The 17,778-nt window shown below is 39.0% G+C and overlaps 1 protein-coding gene across 5 annotated transcripts in view; it reads left to right on the top strand.

The window, feature by feature from the left end:
- The window catches only part of TLK1 (tousled like kinase 1), an 83,637-nt gene that overhangs the window by 3,971 nt on the left and 61,888 nt on the right, over window positions 1–17,778 (top strand). The window contains exons 4-5 of one of the 5 annotated variants that reach the window (XM_085552500.1): window positions 2,599–2,758; window positions 2,976–3,113. The exons of 2 other annotated variants lie outside the window; for them this stretch is intronic. The gene's annotated coding sequence lies outside the window, so the exon portion shown is untranslated. Of the gene's footprint in view, window positions 1–2,598; window positions 2,759–2,975; window positions 3,114–17,469; window positions 17,640–17,778 lie in introns of those variants that run through there. 2 more of the 5 variants (XM_085552503.1, XM_085552502.1) reach the window with 2 other exon arrangements.

Here is a 17,778-nt window from a genome sequence, read left to right as displayed (position 1 = left end):
GAGTAAACAGAAAGTTTACCATAAATCTCCACAAATAGCTGCGAGAACAGTGACAGCTTCAGGCTTCTTGGTTTTCATCCTCAGCTTAGTAGGCAAAATCAGCAATGAACTTTCCTCAGGGGAGCCTGGAGTGACCTCTTTTATCTTAGGAGAGTGCTGCTAAGTATTTCAGCGCACGCGAACTAAAAAACAAAAACAAAGCCAGCAGTTATTGCCAAAGAGAAGCCTAAACAGCTTAGATTATATAGTTGCTTGTGCATACATATGCTTATATATGTATGTATATGTATTATGAAATGAGAGTGTAGGGAACATCATCAGTCCAGGAGGTAGAGACCTGTAAATTGGCAGGAATGCAATTAAAGAGAAGGCCAGGCATGAGAAAACAAATAAAGAAATACTTTAAAGAGGTATTTAACAGAGAAAAGAGAAGGCTTGCACGTGCCCAAATTTTCCTAAAACCCGTGGTAGACTGAAGTGAAAGAAGGATTGTTATTAATGGACTTCCAGTTTTTCATTTAAAAAGTATAAGCTGTAACTCTCATGTCTGGACTTTCTAAGTACTTCTATAAAAATGGGCCTACTGGTGATCTGGGTTCTTCTGCAGTCAACATGGGTGATATCTCATCAGGAAAGTCCATTAGTTGGTTTTAGGTTTCTCGGTGGAGGAGTGAAGATTAACATTTTGGGAACGGTGGAATCTTGTGTGTAGCTTTGGCAACCTGAATGATTTTGTTCTTACCAGTGCTCATACCAGAGCATCGGCTGTGCTTTCTTTTTACATACTCTTGAAAATTGTTGCTTCTGTGACAAACATTATTTAATTAAAATAAACGATGAAGAAAGGGTGAAATGCAGAAGAACGGCTAGTCTCACAACAAGCATGAAAACTCTCTCAGAATAGCTCATACCCTCTTTATGCAGAGAAGGTGGAGCAATTACACCTTGTGGGAGGTGACAGAATAACCGAATGTAACAAACATAGCTCCAGTGAAGCATTAGGAGGGGTGAATTTCAGCTGTGCAATTGGGCTGGTGGATTTTTTAAGCTCTAAGGAACTGCTGCACCTGGTTAGAAATTTTGCTAAAATGGAACCATAGGACCTTAACTGACACTTTAAATACTGTCACAGAGGATCAGAGTTACAGAACAGCATTTTCTCTGTAGGTAAATATGAATAATCCAGCATTATGTAGGACAGTAGGATGAGCTCCTTCCTGAAGAAGCAAGGTTTTACATAGGTGAGTCAGTGCTTTCTTATGACAGCATTCCACGACTTCTTTAACAGTCCTACCTGAAGAAATGCATTCTCTGCACGTTCCTGCTTGCACATGCAGGGTAGGGAAGGTAGGGAAGAAGTCCTGCCTGACAACAGCAATGTCTGGTGGGCTGAATGCATATGGTGCCAGTGGGCAGCCTCTCTGGCTGGGCAGGCCTCCTGGCTCCTTTTGGCTTCCTGGTGCACAGGGCTGGGGCACAGCACATGCTGTGGAAGTGTCATTTCCCCACCTACATGCTGAGGTCTTCTAGGAGTGGAAGCCTTGAGCAAACTGAGCTCTGAGGGGTATTGTGGCAGGCCAGGCGTGGCCCAGGGGTGCACCAATTCCTGATTGCTTTACACTGAGCAGAGGCTTCATTATTTACATTGATGACAGTCCAGGTAAGCAAAACGCTCAGTGATTTTGAATTAAGGGAAGAATATCTAGCAAGCCAAAGAAAGCCTGTTTTGAAGGAAAATATTACTTTCTGAAAAGTTTGTATCGAACTTTAATCCTCTCTACTGCACAGTGCAGACAGAGCTAATGGGTTTCAAAACATCTGTAGCTGCATCAGGCATTGAAGGATTAGCCATTGCATCCAGCATGCAGTGCTGTTGTGCATGGCAGTTCACATGCAGCTCATTGGTTAGTAAAAAAGAAAAACCATTACCCCTACTATGAGATGTGAGCTTCAAAATGAAGCTGTGCCCTCATTTTCCATGAGAACTTAAAACATGCAAAGCTTGAGGTTCTAAGAGTTAGTCAGCCATGTGTAGCTTACAAAACCACAATGCGTTAGAAACTTGTGTTAAAATTTGAAATGAATTTATTTGCTTCCAACTCAACACCAGTTTGATCAGTTTTGTTCTATCTGGTGTAAGAGTAAGAAAGATTATTTTACAGAACGAGGGTTTTTCTTAATAATATCGCAACAAGAATCTGTTTCTGATTAAACCAAGGTGGGCGACTGCACTGGCACTTGTCTTACAACATACCGTTATAGCTCTGCCGCCAGCCATAGGCTGCTTGGCTCATGCTATGTGACACCTGCTGAACCCTAGTTTCAGTCTTCTCACTCTTCAGGCCCTGAGGTTTCGGTCATCCCTGCTAACTCTCAAGATGCTGCTGCATGAGGTGAAACTAAATTTACATAGTGCATGCAAATTCAATGCATGAGATATATTTGCAGAGTTCTTTATTGAACATTCCCAGTGCTAAAAAGGACCCACAGCAGCTCCCTAATCAGTGGCCACTATTATGCAGCATTGAAATTACGCACAAATGCAGTCCCTCTTATAGAGAGCATCTGTAATACAACATTTTTAATGTGACATTGCAGTTTTCTTTCCTGTGATTCCTGACTCAAAACTGATACAGCAAAACCTGATCTGTCCCCTGGGAAACAAGGAAAAATTTTGCCACTGGCTTCACCCAAGACAAGAACTCATCATTAAGAAATTTCACAATCAGATCTGCGGTTATTGTGCATCCTCATGCAGGTAGATCTCTTAACATTTTGATCAGTTTAATATGGAGGTTGGTCGGCGTTTTGTGAACCTTACTGATATTTGTGGTTTTACTCTTTGAGACAGGAAAATGTGGAATCTTTTGACAAAATGACAAGCAAAGAGAAAAATCTGCAGCTTGAGTATGTCTGTGCATTGCTGCACTGTTGGACTCGCTTTTTAAAATTAGTTTTTTGGTTCTTCTTGACAGTGCTGTAGTAAAAGATGAATGTCGGTGTTCAGCAGTCACAGGACAGAAGCAGTCCAGAGCCTGTGCCTGCTCCCTGCCGACAAGGCCTGTAATGGGAGCACCACGATGGCTTCGTACAAAGAATTTCACATAGGGAAAGTAAGCTGTTCTATGTTCTCATTTATTAGACAGAGAGAGAGGACTGAAGAGTAACCTTTATGGAACTCACATGGCACCTGAATAATTTGCATTTAGAAAGGATGTTCCTTTCGTGTTCAATTGGTTTATTGAATCTGTGTTAGACTCCTGTAAATGCTGCACAGCTTTTGCATCTCCAGTACTTTTCCTAAATGAAAGACTAACCTTTGGAGTCTGGCTTGGTATATTACATTTATGTTTAGTCTGAAAGAGATAATGAAAGTCATTGAACTGAATGGCACAAATTCCTTTTGTCCTTTAGAAGCAGCTTTAACAACAGCCTTACTTGGATGTTCAGAGTGACAGGAATTAACATCATTCCTATCCATAGGAACATACTTCTGCTTGAAGCAACCATCACAAATTCACATTTCATCAATTCTGTGAGGGCAGACTGTAGTGCCAAAGGAGGAAAAATTGAGTGTGTTTCTCATTCCCAAGAGAAATTAAAAAGGAGGCAAGTGCTTTGAATGGTTAGCAAGTCTCTTTGTGCTGATAATAGTGGCCTGCCATAAAGAAACTTTAAACAAACTCATGTTACCAAACAAAAACATTTGGAAAATGAGTGTGCTAAGGGGCAATGGGGTTGGTGTGACTGTGCTCTGGGCTTGTTCTTTTCCCTATAGTGTGTGGGTTACGTTTACAGTAAATTCGTCTGGCAGAATGTGGTTGTGAGAAGTTTTGCTCTGCAGCTCAGACAGGAAGCTGAACCAGAAGTATTGGAGATACATAGCTAGGTAGGAGGGGCTTCTGTAACACATCTTGCTCAGCCCCTTTCCATTTCAGTGATGTTGTGTAGATCTCTTGTGTAGATCCTATGTGACAATTTTGTGCATGATATAGTATTTGACAAGATATTTGAGATATGTAATATTTGGGGTTTGGTTTGAGATTTTTGTACAAAAGCACCATCTCTTTCAAATCATATATAAATCTATTTTGTGAATTACATGTGGAAAGTGCTCTGTGGAAAAACACCCGTAATCACTAAAAGTTATTCTAGCTTTAATATTCTACTTAGTATTCCCAGCATTAGATGCACTAAGTAGCATTTCTGAGTTTACCCCTAACGACCTGTTTGTACTAAGGCAGGGTGGCAGTTTTGCTGTGACTCTGCAAAGCGGAAAAAAGCTGATGTCTGCGAACTCTGCACCCACACTCTCTTTATGGGAACTTTGCAATATCTGTGCAATTGTTTTCTTGAGCCAGGGCCTAGAATCTTCTGAGTTACTCTGAACATACGTATACATCAGTTATTGGTGTCCTGGTCCACAGCTGGATTGTTTCCTACCCTGCCCTGCAAATCTCCTTGCCAAACAATCTGGACAGTTTGTAAATGCTGTATCATCAGAAAGGTTATGGATGCAATCCTGTGTTCTGTGCAGCTGCTTAACTGTTTTGGATGTAAGACTGAGTAACTGTCCCATCACACTGAATAATAATCTTATCTCAGTCATTGTCAGCTCATGGTTGGGTTGGGGCAAGAGTATTATGACAACATGCACATCAGTAACTTTGGCTTTTAAGACTCAAGAAGCATCAAACAGTGTTGTGTGCTCTGAGAGACAAAGGATTCTGCCTCTTTGCCTTTTGTTCCTTCTTGTGCCTTTCCAAAGAATAACAAATCATACTCAGTATCCTGCTCTATTTTCTGTAGGTGCTCAAAAAATGAGACTTGGGGTGCTTAAGGGATCTTGTAAAGCTCAGAAATTAAACACAGATCATCTAGAATAATGGGTCTTTCTATTGTTCCCATTTTTCTTCTGTTTCAAGCTACAGAAAAGGAATGTTACTGTTGTGTGCTCCACTGTACAGACCCATACTTATGTACATGCTTGTGTAAAGCAAAGTAAAAATTCCAAAAGAAAGCAAGCTGAGTTATTCCTTCCTGGCTCCACGCAGACAAAATCTTAGAAGGGCAAAAATAGCAATTGTGGAGCTTTATGCGTGCCTGGGACATGGTCAGGAAACAATATAGAAACACATAAAATATAGCGTAAAATTAGAAACTAATGTGCAGCAATGTCTTGCTGCTATTTTGCTTCTCCCTAAATAATGCTATAAATAAATGAATATGTGCAACTGACATTTCCCCCTGATGACCTAGAAACTTTATTTGGAACAAGGCTTGCAGGGTATTTTATAACTTCTTTGGGATTTCTCTTTACTTTTTAGTAACTTGGCATATGAATTTCTGAGTGTAATATGGCACTGTCATCAAAAAGAAGATCAAAATAGTGACTAGAGTAAGTGAAAAGGAGATAGAACTGGCACAAATCTGTATGGAACAAAGAAGTTACATTTATTATCCAAAGTTCATCTCCCATTGGGAGCTTGGGTAGCTATCATACAAATCATGATGGAAGATGTGATCTAATGAAGGGCCATTGTTATGGGAAGCAGGTAGTCTCCATTTCAAATAAAAATCTAGGCACAATGATATTAGATTTTAGCATGCAAGGAGCCAAAGGAGCCCTGTCTGTTATTAGGCACTTAATCTTACTTCCTGATGTGAAATTGTGTAATAGGAAGATCAGGTATGAATTTCTGTGGAAAAAATGCAAATTGTATACGGAGTTGTCTCTATGAGTCTTATGATTGGTTTTAGTGCTTAAAGGTTAAGTTCTGGTTTCAGTGAAACAGATCTTTCAGCTTTTCTTGGAGTCTGTGAGCTTTATTAAGTATACAAATATCAAATAACACCATACACTTGATCTATCTGATAGCAAGCTATGTTCTCTCTGCTTCCCCAGGATCCTCAGACCTTCACTGAATCCCATCAACCGAGACAGGCATTTCTTTCTCTGTTGTTTCTGTGACATCTGAATGTGAATGGTGGAATCTATCTTTGGAAAGCATAAATGAGATTTGTTGTCTTTTAGTGGTCAGCTGTGGTAGATACACTCTTTTATCCATCTACATAGTCTTATATAAGATTTTGCAAAAGTGAGAATAAGTTTTACCTAGGGAGACAGATGAGAAATAAAGGATTAGTAGATCTCCCCATACAAATGTGAAATTCTAGCCCTATTTATAACAGTGACAGTTTTGCTACTGACTTAGGTAGGATCACAGTTTTACCGCTATGGTGCAGTTCTGCTTTACTAGGAGAACTAATGTATAAAATATAGCTTCTGCCAGCACATTATGAGTGTAATGTCGTAGAAAGAGAGTAACACTGAATGACACCATAGCCAATAATATCCGCGGTGGGCATTTTGTTGAGCAGCGTACTAATGTTAATCACCAGCTTCCTGGGTTTGCATAATACTGTTTTCTTCGTACCTGGATGAGATTCAGTATGAGTTGGGGTTCTTAGTGGAACTGTGGTTAGCTTCTGTTTTGTTTTGTTTACTTTTTTTCCTTTTTTGAAACTCATCAAAAGATGTCTGATGGTCTGATGTAGCTTCTTTGATTTTTGTTAATAAATCACACCATTTATAACTAAGCAAGTTTTTGAAGCCCTTCAATGCATGATTTAATTTTTCATCTCTTTTAGTCTGGTTCTGTCCAGCTCCTTGTTAGCTTCCTGTCTTCAGGCCTTGCCTTTTGTAAAGCAGATATGATCATGCGTTCATTTCTGTGAGGTGTCTTGCACTTCATGGAGGAAGAAAAAAATTTTGTTGATTGGGATCAGAGACTTCCCTGACCCTTCTGCTCAGTAGGTAATGTGCTGTGGACATTAATAATGTTATAGATGGTCTTTGGCCAGTGTGTTGCCCGCATATAATGGGTTGAAAACTATTGCTAGATATCTGCCATGTCAGATTAATATACTTCATCTGACAGGGCTGTTTAGATATCAGATAGGAAGATCACTCTTTTATGTGTTTGTGTGAGAGTTAATCCTGTAGATAATGTTGCATAATTTCCTTGTTAGAGTAGTCCAAACTTTAATTCAGCATCTCCCTATGAAATTGTATCTCTACTTTGTATTTCTGATTGCTTCTCTGAGGTCAGTTGATGACATGGAAGCACTTGCTCTTTTTCTGAATAGTGCCTTGGTGCCTCCTACTGAAGCACTGGAAATCATCTTCTGCTGAACTTATATGTATACGCAGCAATAGCAGCCATTATGGGTGTTGCAGTGCACTGTGTAATATCTTTCCAGTTAAGGGGGCTCTGACAGATCAGTCAGTTTTTGTTTGCCTGCATGTGACTGCACACTTAAAATCAGCTGGCTCAGATCAAGTGGTACCTTATTGTTTCAAACTCAGCAGTGGCTGTTGACTAGGGGAATTCTTCTGTTCCTGTAAATGAGAAAAAAAACACTCATGCTAACGCCGGCCCTGGAATTTCTTTGTAATAATCCTCTCTGAGAAACTCAAACTTTCTTCATTGAAAATAGGGAAACACTTGAAGGAGAACGTGCACATGACTGAGAGAACTTAAGAAGGAAAGAAAAAAGAAGTCATCAATTTACTTCCAGAAATGAAGTGAGAAAGAAAAATGTATATCAAAACAAAAAGAAGTGAAACAGAAGTGTGAGGTAACACAGTGCTTTAGGTTCTGAAAGGAAACTGAGGATTTTACTCAAGGTTGGTCAAAGTTCTACACTGAGATAATAGAAGATACCATCCTGAGATACTCAGCTTGGTAATTTGAGAGCACTTCATTAACTCTTTTTATCCTAGTGTGTTTCAGACTGAGTATGTCCAATATTTGGCTTTTTATACTACATGCAGTAGATTCATTTTACCTTTCTTATACGCACTATCTTCATCAGTTTGCTCTGAAAAGCCTTATAGACTCAAGCTGTTCCTTAATCAGTGTTGTGGAGGATGCAGTTTTGATCTTTTTCTCTAACATATGAACTATGATACATCCTGGCATACATCTGTCAGACCAGACTGAAAGCATTCAGTTGTAGTCACATATTACCAGAACTGGGCCAACAAATTGGTGTCAATCTAAAAAAGGGGATAGAAATGTAACATAGATGGGAAACAGAATGCCTCAAAGTAAGGTCATAACAAAAGATTTAAACTGCACATTTAAACAGACAGCAACAATACATCCTTTAAATATGCTGCAGTATCTACGTACGGATACTGACTTTTACAAATGTGCAACAAATGTGGATTGTTTGTGAAAAGAACAGCAATAGGTCAAGATGTAACATAAGAGAAATCAAAAATGCTAAGATAAATATTTATTATTGTGGACGGTAATTGCTTTTTACTAATACTGACAAGAATGATGATTCCAACCCTCTTTAATATTTACTGAAGAATTAGGAAGCTAATGGGAGAATGCAGCAAAAATCCCCTTTTCTGCGTTCTAGAGAAATAAGCAAGACCAGCATTGCCAGGCCATACTGAAGAATACTCCACTGTACTGAAAGGTCTGCAGATCCACCTACTAAAAAGCACCAGCACTTGCTACTGAACAAAGCATAAGCAAATATAAAATGAGAAATCCCATGTCAACTGAAGGATGTGTAGAATTCTTTCTTATCAGAGTTTTTACGATTTTTAGTGCTTTGATGAAACACTGCTGCATTGCAGGTTACAAGCAAGTGGTGGATGCATCTGGTTTGGTCTTAGAGCCTCTTTCATTAGGGATAGGTAAGCATCAGTGTCATCTCTGCATATTGTAGCATTTTAATATCTTATTCTTTGGGTTGATTTCCACTTTCAGTCCTTAAATTATGACCTCTTTTTGATTTAGACTTTGATTACACTCCAGAAGAGTGGATTCACTTGAACTACAAAATCCATTTGTTATGGTACTAATAAACATTGTACCTTCTGAAAACTGCAGTGGAAGAGAAAGTGAGGAAACCTAACAGGCTTGACACCTGTTGTAGCAAGGGGAGAGGGAAAGATATCTAGGAATAGTCTTATCATGATATCACGTACATGAGCATTTTTATTATCATCTCTTGGATTTTTCAGTGACTCTCTTAACCCTTTGTTCTTGAAGCAAGCAAGGAAAACGATATTACAAGTATTCAATTTTGTTCTTTCTCAAGAGCAGCTAGTATCCCTTGTGTTGAGAAGGAAATTGAACCATATGGAAAGCTAGATTTCAATTAAAATATCTAAGGGCAGTTTGTGGGGTTTTGCCTGGAACTGAGGTTTAACTGAGTTGCAGATAAAAGTATATTTTAGCAGAGTGCAGATTCTGCATTTTCTTACACTCATGCATTACTTTCTTACCTCTCCTATTTTTCTGCTTTTCCTCCTTTTTCTCTGAAGAGACCAAATGGAAAGCTGTATAATATTTTTGAATATATTCAATGGTTCTTGCTGATGAATTAGCTGAACAGCTGCTTGGAACAGCCTGGGAATACAATTTGGTGGAAAAAAAGAGATGAGATACAAACAGATTCCCTTATGATGCCATTCATTCCATATGCAATATTATCCCAGAGGGGTGGAAACGTGGCAAGGCCTAAAATTCAATTTGAATTTGAGCTGTTTTTTGCATAAGCAGTTCTACATACACTGCACCCACAAAACCATGTGCAAATAGGCACAAACTTTCGCTTTTTAGGTAAGAACAGCATAGTTGGTTGTATGCATTTTTCTCTCTGTGCAGAAGAACTTTTACAGGGACAACCATTGTAATTTCTTTTCAGCATTTCCTAGAGTTATGCTAATTCTTACATTATGTGATTCTCATCACTTCTATGTGCTTTAAGCAAGGTGTGAAGGAAAAAAATGGCTCACATTTTGGCATGCAAGATGATCAAAAATCCATTCCAGTAAATGAAAAGGAACTCATTGATATGTGTCAGTGTTCCTGTAATATCCTCCTGATCACATTCTGCATTGCAGTTTTGTGTTAAGACTTGAAATTAAAGCTGATCTCCTTCTCAGTCACCTTACAAATGTTGTACACCAACTTGGCAATGGGCATTTTGCTTTCTTGCTGCTTCAGTAAATTCCTTCCCAAGTTCTCTTCAGCAAGCAGCCTCTTGGGAAACACACACAGTATTAAACATTCCTGTCTACAGAGATGAGAGAACAAGGAATTCCATTGATCTTGGATAAATTATCATTTAGTTCTGATCGTTCACACTACTTTAGAAAGGTTGATGAGGACCCAGCTGGACACCTACCTTTGTGGCCAATTTTATGATACCTGCTTTAGCAGTGAGGAAAAAAAATGGCTCACATCTGGAGGCGCTTGATGATCTCTTGAGTTGTTTTTCAACCCCTGCAATTCTGTGGTTCTGTGATCTTGACAATGTGGAACACATTACGGCATGTGGCCACACGTTCCATATTTTGAACTAGATGACTCTGTTTTTACTAACTTGTTTCCTTTTACCCCACTGTATATCAGTGTAGTATAAAGCCAAGTAATAGGAACTGGATTCCTTTTCCTTTTTTTTTTTTTTTTTTTTTTTTTTTAATTGATTGGTTGGAACACATGGCAAACCTATGCTGTGTTTGTTCTGTAAACTACAAACTTGATCTGCAAACACAACAACTTAAGAGTTCTAGGAAAATAAATAATTTTATATAAATAAGTAAAAGTTTATTCTGGAACAGAATTGTTTTCATGCTTGGATAATAGGGAGAGGCTTTCTTGGTAGTTATGTAAAAGTGGAGAAGGAATGTCTATATTTTTAAATTAACTCTTAGGAGTCATCTCATAGCTTAGTATTAATCGTGAAGGCTGCAATACAGATGATGTTTTGTTTCTTTAAAATGGATTGTGTTAGCTCTCAGGATGAAAGCATCATCAGCTCAACTGTAACTATAGCTTGACACTTTGTGCTTCTGTGCATGTGCGTAGCTTGATATTATCTATGTACCGGTAACAGTGATACCTAAGGCTTCCGTGGGTAAACATTGAAGGTTTCTGATGACAGCATCTTAAGCACAGGAGAAAAGCTCTAGTGTGGTTTCTGATACCATCATAACCTGAGGTGCTGTCAGAGCTTCATTCACAGTTTCCCTGTTGCTTTTCTCTATTTCATGTACCATTTTTGTTTCTTGTTGAAATTCATAGATATTTCTTTTCTCTTTAAATGTGCCCAGACTAAAATTAAGAATTAAGATCAAAGTAACTTTGACTATCCTGATTATTTTACAAGAATTCAAAATCTTAAAGTTTATAAAGTGAGTATTGTGGATAATAGAACTGTATTTTAAGAAGTACTGTAATTAATCAAGAATAATATTTACTTAGTTAAATTCAGCACAACACAGATATTCTGCCATGTAGTTGATTGTATCTCTCAACATGACAGTCAACTCTATCATCATTATTAAAAAAGTCTTATAAAAGAATAATGAGTACTGCATGAAGCCTATGTGAGGGTGTATACGTGCAGGCTGGCTAAAAAACATGAACACTATTTGCCATTATAAGAATGTGGATTGTATCTTTCTGTTTATATTTGTTGTTTGGAGTGGGTTGGGTTTTTTTTTGTCATGCTATGTTTTCAAGTTGCTAAAATGAGTCATCTTTTTTTTTTTTTTTTTTTTTTTTTTTCATCATTCTAATAATTTCTTACTTTACTGAGAGGTTTTAGAGAGAGGCTTTATTTTACTAAGGCTTTGGCTGCAGCTGTACTGCCCAACATATTGCAGCCAAGGTAAAGGGAATGAATTCTCTACAACTGAAATCATTGCAGGATTAAAAAAGAAAAAAAAAAAAAGAAAAGAAAAGAAAAAGGAGAGGGGCAGGAAAAGACCTTAAAAGGTCATCCAGTGCATCCCTGTTCTGAGGCAGGAAGTGGGTAACTAGGTCATTCCTGACAGATGTTTGTATAGGCTACTGTTAAAAACCACAAATGAAGGGGATTCCACAGCCTATAAACCTATTCCATCTAATCTAGACTTTAGTTTGAAAGGGGGGGTAGTTGGCTTTTTTGTTTTGTTTTCTTTTCATCTAGTCTAGTCTTCCTTGCTGCAAATTAAGCAATTATTGTTATATTTCAGGTAGGAACAAAGAACTGTTGATTGTAACTTTCTGTACAATGCCTTTTAAAATATGCATTTTCCCTCCAGTCTTCTTTTCCTAAACTAACCAAGCCTCATTCCTTCAACCTTTCCTTGTATGTCCTACTTTCAAAACAACTTATCATTCTTGTTGATTTCATTTCAACTCCATCCAAATTGTTTAAATTGTTCTCGGAGTGCACTGCCCCGAATTGTACAGAATGCTCCAGCTGAGGCCTCAGCAGCACTGAAGATCGCAAAATAATTAGGCCCTGAATCGCACATACTGTGCACTTCCCAATGCATCCTGGAATCAGAAGTGCTTTTCTGCAGCATTGTCATCTTATTGACTCTCTATTTTATCTGGAAATCCACTTTAACCCTCCTATCATTTTCTGCAATCCTGTTGCCCTGCTAAAGAGTCATTATATTATATTGATATATTCTGTTTTATTCTTGTCATCAGTAGTACCATCTCTTAGTACCTCTCTCTCTAATTTGAGCTTGTTTCAGTCAGATTGTTGCCCAAGGTACCAAGATATTTTGAATTCTGGTCTGTTTCTCAGCGTGTTTGCAACCCTGTTCCAGATTTTCTGCAAATCTTACAAGTTTACTCTCTGTTCCATTATCCAAGATGTGAAATGAAAAATTGAATAGAATAGGTCCAATGAGGAATCCCTGAAGGATGTTGCTGCAGGAAACTGTTGATAAATACTGTTAGGGAGAAATATTTAACTGCTTGTGTGTCAACAGTTAACTTGATTTCACCTATTCTATTGTGGTAGGTAAAAATTAAAGAGGACCAAACTAAAAGCTTTTTGCTAAAGCACAGATACCACATTTGATGATTCCTTCTTATTCAACGAGGTTGTCACCCAGCCTAAGAAGCAAATTGAAGTAGTTGATACAATAATGATCTTAAGATTACATTTTAATCTCTTATTGCATAATTATTTTCTCTCATGTGTTACCCTCATGCCTGTACACTAACTGTCTAATAACCTGTGATAGTATCCTTCAGTGATGGATAAAGTATTAATGAAGGTCAGGTCAAATGAACTCAAATTCCTAAGACAGGCACTATTTTCATCATTTCCAATCTTCTAGAACACTCACAACTCCACCCATTCTCAAAAGAAAAAGAAAAGAATCATCAAGCAAGGGCTGTTTTAGCTTTCTAAGTGTTCTGGAATATTTTAGCCCATTTTTCTGTGGAAATGTTTATATGATCACTAGCCAGGCCATACGATAACTTCTGAACTTGTTACTCTCTTTCCAACCAAATTAGACTGAATGTTAGTGGTCTCAGTGGTACTGTACTTCTATAAGTTTTGTGAAAATGACCAGGTAAATAGGGACCTCTGCATCAGCAAATAATTCAATGTAAACCATGATGTCAGGCATTGGAAATCTCACAGAGGAACATTGTTATCTGAGGTCAATATTATACAGTCTTCCACCTTTGTCTTATCAGTTAATAGATCCTGATTAAGTAACACACAAGGCAGCCTTTTTCCTCTCATCTCCTGAACCCTTGGAAACCACACGTTGTTCACAGTGCCTTTCAGGAATCTGCTAGCTGGCTTGTCTCCTGCACTGTTATTTTCCTGACCATTCTGTGTGTGGTGCTGAGGGGTGGTGAGGAAGAAGGTTGGCCCAGGTCTCCTATGGGGACAGTGTCTGTTTTGTTGTTTTTTTTTAGGGAGGATGTGCATGAAATATGACTTTTCTGGACAAAACCAGGGAGAGGACACTGGACTAAGTGGGTGTCAGATCTGATCAAGCAAAGCAGCTCCTCTGTTCCCAGCACAGTGTCATCGCAGAGTGAAGCAGCAGTTCAGCAGAGCTAAAGCTGAAAGGGAGAAAAGGCAAGGAATCTGTAAATTAAAGTATGTCTTTTGAATATCTAATATTTAATATTTCATTATCTGTCAGGTTTATTGTTGATATTATATAGCAAGAATTTGAAGGCCTTATTCACAATTACATAAAAAAAAAACACTGGCCTCAATTTGGTATGACTTTTGTCTGAACAAAGCATCAAGGTGTGCCCCATTGCTATTAGAAACCATATACAGACATGACTGTCTGCAAATATTGTCCATCTCTAATGGCTTAAAATCAAAGGCAGCAAAATAAGCTCCAGGCAAGGTGGGTACTTCGTGAAAGAAGATATAAGGTGTAAACAGTGAGATGCAAGTATGAAAGATGTATGGAAAAGCACAAGCTCAAAAAAAAAAATGGAGAGGAAGCCTGACACATAAGAGGAGACTGTTTACCAGAGAACAGTATTATAAAAGGAATAGTCTGAGTGTAGGAAAAATTGCAGGGAGCAGCAGACAAGTAGATTGCAAGGGATACAGGAAGAACAGCAGTAGAAGAAAATGAAAATAGACAGGTGGGAGAGAAGAAAGTGAATGCAGCATCCATCAGGGTTGGGTTTTTCATTTCTTCACCGGGGAACATTTAAATCCCAATTATTTTTGATAAAGATGACAAACAGTAAAGGATTGTAAAAGTGTCCTTCATTCTAACTGGAATGTAACTAATCATCTGAGTTAGAAGAGCGAGTCTGGTGTTGAGAGGAACATTTGTATCATAAGAACACAGTTTAATTTTTGGTTGTGGTTTGAAGGGAAGTTGTTTGCAGGCTTCTTAGAGATTTGAGTACAAGAAATCACAGCAGAGGTGGATCACTGGGTCTGACTACTGGTGACGATAGCAAAGGTATCTGATAAATGCAATTTATGACAATTACACGGCTGATAAAAATAGATCTGTGCTTACATGGTGTTTGTGAACTCGAGTGTAGGCTTTATGTGATACCATTTTTTCATTTTGGCTTCTCTTCATCTTGATATGCTGGTATATTTAGGGAGGATATTTTTGCTCGTACATTATTTATGTATGTTTTTGTTACCTTGCAACTCGCAGTTGCTAGCAAGTGCTATATTAAAAAAATTATAAAGCATGTAGTGGGGTATGTGGCTCAGGGAGACAGCTCTAATTCATTGAGCTTCGAAATTGATTTAATCAAGATCTGAGTAACGTTTTCCTATAAAAATATCATTGCTTTAAATCAATTTTAGAAAAGTTTAACTACACTTGAAAATTAATGTTAGTATAATTACAGCATTCCTTTTTGCTTCTAAGTAGAAATGCTACATGAGGATCAGGTACAAAAGCTGTTAAATCTGCAGGCGTGTTGTACCACAGTAATGCACTTGCTGTCACAGTCACTTGGCATTTTACCTTGTACTCACGCCAAAGCTGCATTTTGAGTCTCCTGAGCTACAGGATGCAGCCTGGAAGATTCTAGTCAGCACTGCAGTTCTGGTGGTGGGAGAGCATCAGTGTGGCATGGGGAGGGTCCACAGTGCACACAGCTCTGTTGGGTGTGGGAAGGACAGTGTGTGAGCTGTGAGCCTCCACCATTCACTGAGACACAGAACAGTAGTTTTGGTTATATTTTTCTAGAATACTGCATTCCATCTAACCTAAAAATGTCATAAATATGTCATTTTAATGATTAAGTAATTTAGGCATTTTCTGTTGGAGCCAATGTGCCAGTATGTCCATTTTAGTTAGGAGAATATTTTTTTTTCTACCATAATAATCAAATCAGATTGGTGGCTGGTGCTGCTTATAGGGTGCGTGTGTCCTGTATATGTGATTGGAGAGAGATGTACATTTGTGTAGATAGATGGATGTATCAAATTGGTATACACTGGCAAACATACTGCTACATCAGCATGGAGTACTGCAACTGCTTATGTTTCTCCTTTATGGGATGTTTGTAAGGGTTTAGAGATGGACATTAGATCTGAGTACACAACTATCTTTGTAGGTGCAGTGCAAATGCCTATAGAAGGTCACTCCTGCTGCAGTCTTTCTTATTTTGCTATGCAGCTCATCAGTTCTTTTCTTTAGCTCCTTCCTTATCTCCCAGTTAACTCTTCTTACTGTTCTAAAGATTTTGGGGTAGAGCGTGAGTTTATTTGTGCAAGGAACTTTCATCGCAGTAATTCCATCAGCAAAGCTGAAAGCTCTCACATTTCTGTTGTTTCAGATTTTTGTTGCTCAGCTTTTTTTATCTTTGGAATAATGACATTTCAGAATGTTTTCCTGTTCTTCAGGAGTCCTTGATTTGAGGGTTGCTGCTGTGATAAACCTTTGCTAGCTAACATTTGACTTACTTTCATGGGAGAAATAGCACATAAGCATTTCACTCCCTTCTGTTCTGATCTGAATTTCAGGGTCCTTTCTTAGCATGTAGTGAAATCCAATGAGCTTTCTGAGGACTAGGTGGGAATCAAGCCTTCCCTTCTATGCAGATAAGCAGCACCATCTCTGTTTCTATCCAGTGCAATCCCGCTGAGTGGGTGTTTCCCCATTTCTCCCACCTTGAGTCACATCTGATGTCAATAGGTGCTGTGTACCCAGCAAACAGTGAGAGCAGACTATTCCACTCCTGAAAACTTGAAGGCAAAGAAAACTATCTAATATACAAATATTTTTAACAAAACATAAAATAATGAGTAATAATTATTTGGTACTGTTTGGGCTAGATTTCATTTTTAACATTTGGGGTGCGTGGCACAGAGCTCACTGCTATGAGGGGTCACCCATTTGCCCACCAGGTGACGTTTGATTGCAGCTATCGCCAGTGACTGAAGAGCATTGTGCACATTTACAGTGCTACAGAATGAGTCTTCTAGCATGTCTCTGGATAATTCTAAAAGGTACGCACCTAAGCCATTCTGTGATTCTATGATTGAAATGGTAGCACCAAAGCAATGCGGTTTACAAGGACGCCTTAAAGTCAGTACTAGCTCTGGCACATTAAGAAAGGTTTTCGATGGAAACCTAAGTAACGAATGGCATCTTCCTTCTCATTCACTATTCCAGTGAATAGTGCAGGAAGGATGCGTTTCTGTAGGTTTTTCTAAAGGTTGCGGGGCTCTGGTTTGTCTGAAGTGGATACGTGTGGGCCAACAAGTTTCTGAACATGCTGCTTCTCCCTGGGGGGCACCAACCCTCATCAGTTCACCAGCCATTGTCCCTCAGGCTACAAGGTACGGTTCTGCTCTGTGGGCATGGCTCGGTTTTAACCTTGCAGGAAGTTAAGAAGCTGTAGCAGCCCCCCAGTATCAATACTGCACAGCCTCACTTCATGTCAAAGTACTACTCAACTCCTGTCCTAAGTTGCTTAGTAAAGCCTGAATAGTCTTTTCTGTGATAAGTCCTTAAAGGCAAGGAGGTCCTGGTTAGAGAACATTTCTCCATGCCAAACACGTGGAGAGTTCTGAGCCAGATTTACTTAGGAAGTAAACCAACTGATTTTTTACTTCAGGTTAATGCCTTATTGCTAAGATGCTTGCAGTGATGCTGTATTCTTGTGGGCGGTGAGGATCTCAGAAAATTTGACGTGTCACTTGGAGAGAATGAGGAGGAATCGGCGAAAGCTGCTTCATGAACAGTCTGCCACCAACCTGAGCCAGAGGGGAGGGCAGTGAACGCGGGGCCGGGGGTCTTCTCTGCGTACGGGAGTGCCATGCCCAGCACGTGGGGATCCTCATTCCCGCATGTAAGCCACGGCTCTTCCAAGCGAACGAAACCATTAAGTTACGCTCGTAACCGGGAAGGCTTTGTTTCAGACCTGACTTTTCCCCGTCTCTCCCGTTCTCGGCAGAGACCGCGCTGGCGGTAGGGAAAAGAAGAGCAGC

Source organism: Coturnix japonica, chromosome 7 (genome assembly GCF_054131305.1).
Source record: "Coturnix japonica strain WE chromosome 7, WE-NBRP24, whole genome shotgun sequence".
NCBI lineage: Eukaryota > Metazoa > Chordata > Aves > Galliformes > Phasianidae > Coturnix > Coturnix japonica.
The sequence above is the reverse complement of the archived record's forward strand: the minus strand, read 5'-3'. Positions and strand labels throughout refer to the sequence as shown.